The sequence below is a fragment of the Elaeis guineensis genome, chromosome 12, assembly GCF_000442705.2.
Source record: "Elaeis guineensis isolate ETL-2024a chromosome 12, EG11, whole genome shotgun sequence".
Classification (NCBI taxonomy): Eukaryota; Viridiplantae; Streptophyta; class Magnoliopsida; order Arecales; family Arecaceae; genus Elaeis; species Elaeis guineensis.
The window spans coordinates 32,889,967-32,900,001 of record NC_026004.2 but is presented as its reverse complement, the minus strand read 5'-3'; positions in this window follow the sequence as shown (position 1 = coordinate 32,900,001).

Here is a 10,035-nt window from a genome sequence, read left to right as displayed (position 1 = left end):
TGTTATAAAAACTGAAAAAGGGTTTTAAAAAAAATAAAAATATCCCTGATGCTCGGCAAACTTGTTTTACAAAGAATAATGTTTGAGGATTATCTGTTTACAAAATCTTGCAAACAACCAAACGTCCTTTAAAATATGGGAGACTTTAAAATCACTTAGAGGGATGTTTTGTTATCTACTATTATAATTGCATATAATAGGCATTGTAGTTACAATTGGAATTATAACAAAAGAATTTTTAATCATAGAAAAATGTTCCATGGAATAGACTAACAAAAATGCGTATGTCGCTATTTGAATGTATACTGTTCAAATAGATTTGATGGCCATGCAAATGACTTGGGTAAGATTATCCTCTGGGAAATAGTAAATTATTTATTTTTTCAATTGCATTTAACCAATAGATGACAAAAAATTACTTTTTTTTAATATTATGCAATATATGATAATGATTTTTTCTTAGATGTACATAGCATTATATATACTATTTATAATTAGTTTATATGTATAATAATTATGTATTATTGCTATTATTGTCGTATCATAATAGCCATAATTATTGGTATATATTACAATGATAAATATTATAATATTTTATTATAGTATAGCTCATGTCTTACTATTAAAATATGATAATATATTTGAGCTAATATAACTATATTAACCGATTGATACTAATAGTGAAACCTAAATTACATATTCTATGTCAGATCTTTGATAAAGGATTTAATGATTTGAAAATTGATTGGCAAGCCATTGAAATTGAATGTACATGTTGTTAAAGGTATGAATAGTACTTAAACCAAACTTCATGTATTTTAGTAGCTTTGATTTGCATCTAAAGGATATAAAAACAAATAGTAACAATTACTCTAGTATTCTAAGATATATGTTGGGGTACATAAATTAAAAGTCCCGTTTATCAACCGTGATTCATACAATTTGAAAAATACCTATCCTGTACTCACCTTAGAGTGGGACGGGGTGGGTTGAGTAGAGTCAGATAGCAAAAGTTAGACAAATTGGGTTAGATAAAATTATAAAAATTATTTTTTTATATAAATTAAATAAATAAAGCATATAAAAATATATATTAGTTCTTTACAGAAATTGAATAAAATAAGAGTTGGATACATAAATCATAACAAATCAAATTTTTCAACAATAATAAAAACATAATAAATAAACTTTTCAACCAAAAAACTAAGAAAAGTAAGCATCATGGTGGTTGAAAATTTTTCTTGCTTGCTTGCTTGGTTTAAGAAAGGCCTTTCAACCAAAAAACTAAATACCTAAGCAAGCAAGCATCATGGCATGTAACCTTTCATATATGTCATCTTTTACATAAATGGAGCGATTGAGGTAAAGAGTGTGAAGGAGATTTGTAAAGAAATATATATCCAAATTGAAATTGGGGCTGAATTTATTATTACCTACACTAGTTCCGGATCCGCTGCAGGGTAGATAAAACTTGTCCCATTATGGTTGGGTCAGGCCAAAAATATGATAGGATGGAATAAATTTTAATCCTTATGTTCTAGACCGAAAAGCAAAACTAACCTAGACTCGTACACTGGATATTATTCCAAACTAAATATACCCAACCATTAGGTCATGCATGCATCTTTCGGGTAAAAATTAGATCCAACCCTTTGTTATCTAAATGATGAATCCCCTTAATCTAGGTCCAGTTCTCTGCTTTAGGAATGGACATGGACCATGACACCAAGAGACGGGGTTGGATTTTCTTGACCTGTGGCCAGGTGGGGTCTCGGCTAAAAGCTGGACTCGGATCTGACTTGACACGACCCTCCTGCATCCCCCACCAGATTGTGGATTAGAGAGAGAGAGAGAGAGAGAGAGGGATGGGGAAAAATGTGAGAGGGCAGAAGATATCGGTAATCGGGTCATCGATTGGAAGGAAAACATGTGAATCCTGGTGCTCGTGAAAGCTAAAAATGTTTGCGAGATGGATCTTAAAATCTTTTCGCAGCTGTCATCCCCTCACTCTCACGTCGCAAGTACATATAAATGCTCCCAATGCTCTGCCCCTCTCTCTGCGTTACAAGTATCACATGCAAGGAATTAATTAGCTACGTACATGGCGATGCTAACGTAGCCTTGTTCCTTGAAACTACCCTTGCTCACGTGCACTTAAGTACGTAGATGAGAAGATTCACATGAGCTAGCCTCATGCATGCACGAGTCTCATCTACCAACAAGCTCTTGGTTATCTTAGCAGTTTGGCTTCCGGGTTAGTCTTGATGGGCCAATAAGTCGTCAACCTAAGTATATATGCTCATTTGTGTCAGGATCCAAAGGTCGGTGTGCTGGTACTTACGACCGCTCCCCCCTCTGTGAAAGAGTTCTTCGTTCAGAAACCTTGCAGAGTGCCAATGGGTTTCAGACAAGGGTAATTATTATGTGTGTCAGCAAACAATGTGGTTCCGCATGCTCTTATCTTAGTAATCAAAAGGAAGGAGGCGGATGGCTGGCTTCCCTCCTCCAAGTACCCTTACTCGGGTTTTGATTGTCTGTCTTTTAGGCAGGCCGAAGAGGAAAGGTCAACATTTTCGCCCGATGGGGCATGAATATAGCAATACACATTCTCAATATCTCGATAGCTCATAGGCAGCTAGTTTCAGATTCACAGAAGCCCTATTGAGCTGCACAACCGCGTTTCTTTCACCTTATTTACCGCGTATCCAAACGAATAGATTGAATAAGTAGTTTGATTGTTGCGTGTGCTAGAGGCCTACGGGATAACCAAGAGTTGCTTACGAGGGGTGCTATACGCTAACAGTAATTACCTCCCAGAAGGAGAGCCACATAAAAAGAGACCCTAAACAAACTGTATTAAAGCAGCAGTCGGACTGCTTTCAAAAAAAAGTAGTTGAATGTGTTAGGCAAAGAGAATATAGCATGCAGAAACTTATAGAGTCGGTAGTTCGACGGCTTAATGTTTGCCAGAGATAGTTCTTTCTATAGCCCGTAGGATAAAGACATGACCATAGTATTTCATAGGAAGTACCTTTGGGCTTCTCTGAAATACCCACCAAATTGTTTGTATTCATGTCAGGATTTCATGCTGAGGAAGCCTTCACTCCATTGGGACGAGCTGGTCGAGATGTGGTGCCCAGTCACTCACATTGGTGAGGGCTACGCTATGCCACCTGTCCTTACTCTGAGAGTATTGCTTTAGCAAAGCTAACGGTAGGTCAGACAGATTTGGGACCATCCTTTCATAGGCTGGAGCAAACCTTGTGTTTACATAGCGCAACCCTTTAGTTGCATGTTCAACCTAGGCAAGACCCTTACTGGTTTATCCATCATCCAATCTACAGGAAATCGGATGAAAGCCTGATACTTCTCATCTACTCAAACAAGATTGAAAACTACCATTCTGTCGAATCAGAAAAAGTTTCGAAGAGTGCAGAAGGTCAGTTCGGTGGTAAGATCTGAAGGGGAGATTCACAGGTAACTTCGGAGGGTGGGAATTAGGAAGAGCTGGTGTGGTGCGTCAAATGCCCTCATGCAATGCCGTGCACAAGGAAGGGTGGCAAGTGGGAGAAGAATTCCTTCCCTTTCAAGAAGGATGTGGATAGGATCTATAATCAAAAGACAGAAGTAACTGGGCAACCAAATGCCGTTGCACAAAGAGCCATAGCATAGCTTGAGTCAGAGCTTTTGAGTTTCCAACTAAGTTCCAATCTACCAAGGAATGCGAGTCTTGAACTGAGGCATCAAAAGTCAAACCATAAAGATGCAGCACCACCTACTATTTCAACCATAGAGTCGACAGAAACAGAAGCTTTAGGCGAGATAGACAATGAAAGAAAGCATTGGACTTTCATTTCTCAAATACAAGAAAGTAAGCATAGACAATATTTAGTAAAACAAATCCATGGGGGCTCCATAAGGCATGGGTTTAATATCCTTTCAAAAGTCAGAATAGGTCAAGATTTTTTTTTCTTTTCAAGATAAGAGGTCAACTTAGAGCAAAGCAAGTTGACAAGCAAGCTTGCGAAGCAACTAAGGCAAGAGCGTGAAGCAGCTTTTCCCAAATCAAAGGATCCAGGTTCTCTTGAAACAAGATATCCTGATCCCTCAGCATCATGCGATGTCTCAGTATCATCTGCATCCAAACCAGAATTTGACTCCGAAGAGCGATAGCTCACTTTTCCATAATCACCCGACAAGTCGAATCCATATCATCAGAATAAAGGGTACAGGGCTCTTTGCTTTGCCCTACTATGAACTAGGATCAAAAAAGGTTGGATCATAACATAAACTCAAAGATGCCAGAAAAGTACACTTAACGCAGTTCATCAGATTATTCAAAGGAAGGAGGTAAAATAAGGAAATCCACTCTCTCTGCTTTTATTCATACTCATTGCCGATGTTTTAAACAGAATGCTCACTAAAGCCTCTGCAAACAAACTCATAGGCGGTCTTGGTCTCTTTCAATCTAACGAAAACATCAGCTGTTTACAATTTGCGAATGATATAATCATATTCTGCAAGGCCACATCGAAAGATATCAACACCTTAAAAGTTATTCTATATTTCTTCGAACTCCTTATAGGATTGAGGATAAATTTCAGCAAATCCTATCTTATTGGACTCGGTATACCTCCTGACAAAACATTTTTCTATGCTCGAATGCTTGGGAGCTCTGTCGGCCAACTACCGATTGATTATCTAGGTATTCCCCTCCATAGTTCTTCATTGAAAGCAAACTACTGAAACTTTCTACTGGAGAAACTGGATAAAAAACTTGCTGGTTGGAAAACAAAGGTTCTGTCACTGGCTGGTCGAAGAACACTGATAAGTTCAATGCTCAATGCCATCTTGGTCTACTAGATGTCAGTTTTTCAACTTTCACAATTAGTAATTTAGAAAATTAATAGAGTTTGTATAAATTTCTTATGGGAAGGTGAAGGGCATTGTGATAGAACCAAAATCCTTGCAAGTTGGTCCATGATATGTTGCCCAAAACACATGGGAGGTTTGAGGATCAAACACTTTCAAACTATGAATTGATCTCTCCTATTAAAATGGTGATGGAACTTCTACAACCAACAATAATGACTTTGGAAGAAATTAATATGGACTATTTACTATAAGAACCACCTACCATTGCCTTCTCTCAGCACTTCTCGCCATATTGCATTGTCGTTCTGGAAGGGCGTTGTCTGACAAGGCTGTACCTTCTAAAATTTTACCACTTCTTTGATAGGTAATGGCAAGAACACCTCCTTCTGGTATGATATCTAGTTGGAAGATAGGCCTCTTAACATGGTACTACCAAATCTTCATGCTTTCACTATCAACCCACTCATCAGTGTTAATGATTTTTTATCTCATGTCAATTGGCAATTATTCTTTGGATGACTACTAAGCTTTGCTGCCATAGAGGAACTTATGAAATTTTTTGAATACCTATCAAATGCAAGCTTATTAGAAGATGATGATAGAAGATTATGGAAATGGAGCACAAAAGCGAAATTCTCAATTAAAAATTGCTACCTATTTTTGATTGATGGAGGTGTACATTAGGCCATTAGAAAAGCATTGTGGAAGCCGCCTCTTTCAAAAAAAGTTAAGGTCTTTGGTTGGTTAACCTTCTACAATAAAATTCAGACTTTTGAAACTCTGTTCAGAAAAAGAGTACAAGTTGACTTACAGTGTCACCTCTACTTTAGAAGTAACGAACTACTAATCACCTTCTCCTGAACTGTCCATACTTCATATCAACATGGTCATTGATTACCAATAGCCTATGCTATCCTCGACTCCCTCTCAGCATTTCTCAAGTTTGGATGGATTGGATTTACTCTTTTTCTGAAAAAAGAAAAAGGCAAAGCTGCTGTCTCTTTTCTTCTTACTTCTCACTGGATAGTTTGGAAAGAACGTACGTAACCACAGGATATTTAGATTCAAAGCTTTTTTAGCTCTAAAAATAGCAAAGAAAATTGCTCGAATTTTTTAAGAATGGACATTACATTCAATTCATCAAGAGGGAAGTAAACACACAAAACTCTCTGCAGAATTAAAATGCATAAGCATGAACTCTTTGAATAAGAAATTTGAGGACTGATACATCTTCTAACCTTGTGGACACTGATTAATGATCACCAAGAACTGTGATCGAAAAGCCTAGATAGAGTAATAGCCTGGTTACCAGCAATCACAATAACAGCTCTATATAGTAGTAGGTACAATTATGAATTTCTATATTCCTCTTCTTACAATATGTACCCTGACTTCAGTATCAGGGTACCCTGCTACTGATCCTTGCCTAACTTTATAAATACTATTGATATATAATACAAATATTGGAGGAACTTCCACCTTGTTCCTAAAAAAAAAAATAGTGTGGTTCAGCATGATTCATTTGCATGGTTTGGAACAACTGTTAGTCCATTAAGGTTAAGCCTATTTGGCTAGCTAATAAAACTGGCACTTGAAAAAGTTGTTCACATGCTAACCCTAGTTCGGCTTGAAATTTACCTTATTTAGCTTGTTTGGTTAAATTATTTGTTATAAATTAGTATTGATTATGAATGTATTTTAACAAGAAGATTAACATAAATTAAGATTATTATTTCAGGCATTATAAATAAAAGCATCATACGTGTTTGAGCTATTTTTAGAATTAAGCCGAAATCTTTAATAATTGCATGTAATAAAATCCAAAGTATGTTAAATAATTTCATAAGTCATAAAAGAAATTCAAAAAGGAATTAGAATTGCATACTTGGATCGAGGTATCGGAAATGTTGTCTTGAAAATGAATTTTGCATCCTTATGCAGGTATATGGCAAGATTGTTTCTAAGATATAATACATTTGGCTATGTCAGAAGGCTCCTATCATGAGTATAATTGCATGGAGGTGTGATCCAACAGACTTCTTCAACTGCCTAGGAAGAAGAACATGAAGTATAATCAAAAACAAAAAAAGCATAGAAAATTTGAAACACAATAGCAGAAGATTAGCTCTCAGAATTACAGGCTAACTCACACCCATGCAAAGATATGAAGCCTTTTTTATAGGCTCAATCCAAGTAACCCTCGAAGAGGCCCATAATTGCCTCAATGGCTGTTAGGGCTGGCAAAATATGATCCAACCCGTCAATTCGACCCGTGTTCGACCTGTCATAAATAGGTTTGGGTTTAGACTAAATGGGTTTGGATCATAAACGGATCGATCCGTTTAATTCGTTTAATAATTAGATTGGATATAGATTTTAGATATCTAACCTGTTTAATCCATTTAATATTCAGATCGAGTTGAGTCAGATAACCTATTTAATTTGTTTAACCTGTTTAATCTATTTCTGACCCATTTAATCTGACCTGTTTAACCCATTTAAAATCCGTTTAACCTATTTCAAATCTGTTTAACCTATTTTTGACCTATTTAACTCAACCTATTTAACCTGTTTAATTCGTTTAACCTAATTTCACCTATTTAATAAATAGATTAAACGGATCGGATCGAGTTATTTATTTTATAAATAAGTCGGGTTCAGGTTTGAATTTTTGATCCATTTAATAAACAAATCGGGTTTGAATTTATCATTTTTTGATCTGATCCGTTTATGATCTGATCCATTTATGACCCGAGCTGACTCGATTGCCACCCCTAATGGCTGTCCTAATAAAGGCCTAAAGTGAAATAGACATCAAGGCCCAAAAAGACAAGCATAGGGTTTTGTAACATTCATATTATGGCATATGAATCAACCTGAAATCAAATTGAAATTCAAATTCAAATTTAAACTTTACGAATAAGCAATCTGCCAAAAATTTTGAAAATTTATAATATTTTTATTACACATTTAAGAATGAAAATGGCAAACTTGCAGCCTAAAAGGCAAACCACATGCATGTTGGCATCATGCATGTTGGTCATGCCATATCTCGCCATGCACATATGCATGTTAAAGTACAATTTTCCGAGTTAATTTGAGCTGAATAGGTGAGCAAGCATGTATGATCACCATCCCAACACCCATAGGGCCTAACTAAGCATGGCACTCCTAGACTAATGTAAGTGTACTTGTATTTAAACATTTAATGTGGAATTACTAAATATGGTACTTAAAAATTGGTACCTTTTTCAAATTGAAAGTTATAAAATTTTCTAACAATTTCCCACATAGGGTTTAAAGTTTTAAAGCTACAAAAATCATGAAAAAAATATTTTGGGCAACTTATGTTGTGCAATGGATAAAGTATGAGTGGTCTTGAACCCACTTATTTTTTATTGTATCCATTTGAAAGAGTTGTAGTGGATTAGTCCTTGAATTAGATCAAGCTTTTGCACACCACATACAATATAGATTAATTAGGTCCTTATACAGTCAGCATATATTAAAGGCTTTATGCTTAGTATCTTAATTTTTCATAAACATTTATCATAGTTATCTTAAACCCCTAGTCATAGCCTTTACAATAGTTATTATATAAATGAGTCCTACGAGGATATTTGTGACCTAATATCTTGCAGACTTCCTATCTTGGACTCATTAAAAGTATAACTCAATCTTTAGTTTATTTTATCATTAATATAAGCACTCATCATAGAAGTGGAGGAGATATTCTTTGAAAGAGGTTCTTTGGCACAATCACTTAATCATCTTCATTTCTACCGCATTGGACGTCTTTTATAGGATTTTTGGTCATAAAAGTTGGATATCTAGTGACCAAATGGTGGATTTAAGTACTATCTTCCTTGGTAACTCTTGGACTCTATTGCTAGACAAATTTTTGGTTAACTAATCTACAAAATGTTTCTATGATGAAGCCAGATATATCAATTTATCTTTTTGTTGATACTCTTTTGGCCCATCACTTTAATTATGACCTTCTTATCATAATGGATTGCTATAGTCAGAATTATTTTTAGTACCAAAGGAAGCTCTGATATAAGATTTTAATTTACTCTACCTCTATGCAGGTGATATTTAGAGCTATTAACTTTACCTCCATATTGCTTCAAGATATAATTATTTGCTTAGAAGATTTCTAAGTTATAATAGCATGGTGGAAAAAAAAATAAATGACCCAATAGATGATTTAGATCTAATAGATTAATAGTTTATTTTGCATCATTATAACCCTTAACCATCTTGGGATATCCAATGTAGAAAAAAAAGGTCAAGAATTCTCTTAAGATATCAAAATATACATTTTAGAGTGATCCAATATCAGTTCTTGTCCTATTTATAATATATAGGAGAGATCAATTGCTTTGAGAATATGTAGTTTGAGCAATAGGTTTACCTAAGTTCTTCCTAAGGTGGATACTAGGATCATATAGAATGAAAATTGATTTTCAATAAAAAAAACTAAACTTTTTGATCATTTTGTCGAAAGAATGAGAAAAGGAGAGAACTATCTCTTTAGGAGATTTGATTAGCTTCTTCTCTAAGATTATATTAGCTTTATCTACATCTTTTATATCAAATTTATTTGATAAAAAATGATGTAATCTTGGATAGGATTATAAAGAATGTTCCAAAGATTAGAATGCTATTGACACATAAATAATCGATGATATACTAATCGTGAATAACTTCAGAATACACACATTTATCATGATCATTTATGATGAAACCAAAGGAGAGGATGATCTTATCAAACTTTTGTATCACTATTTAGGAATTTATTTCATACTATATAAGAACTTAACAAGTTTGTATTTATTTTCTCATCCCTTTAGAACAAAATCTTTAGGCTATTTCATGTTGATCTCTTCATCTAGATCTTAGTTTACAAATACAGTTGTTTTCTAGAGATGGCAACCCAAGAAGAGGGATGAATTGAATTTCTTAAAATTTTTTTGAAGTACTTATGCCCAAAACAAATTTGAAAGTATTTGTATAATACTTAGCAGTAAATAAATGAATAGCAGAAGAATAAATATAAAGATAAATATGCAATCATAAATATAAGATATTTGTAGTGGTTCGATGCTATACTTAGTACCTATGTCCACTCTCCAAGTCAACCCTCTTAAAAATTTT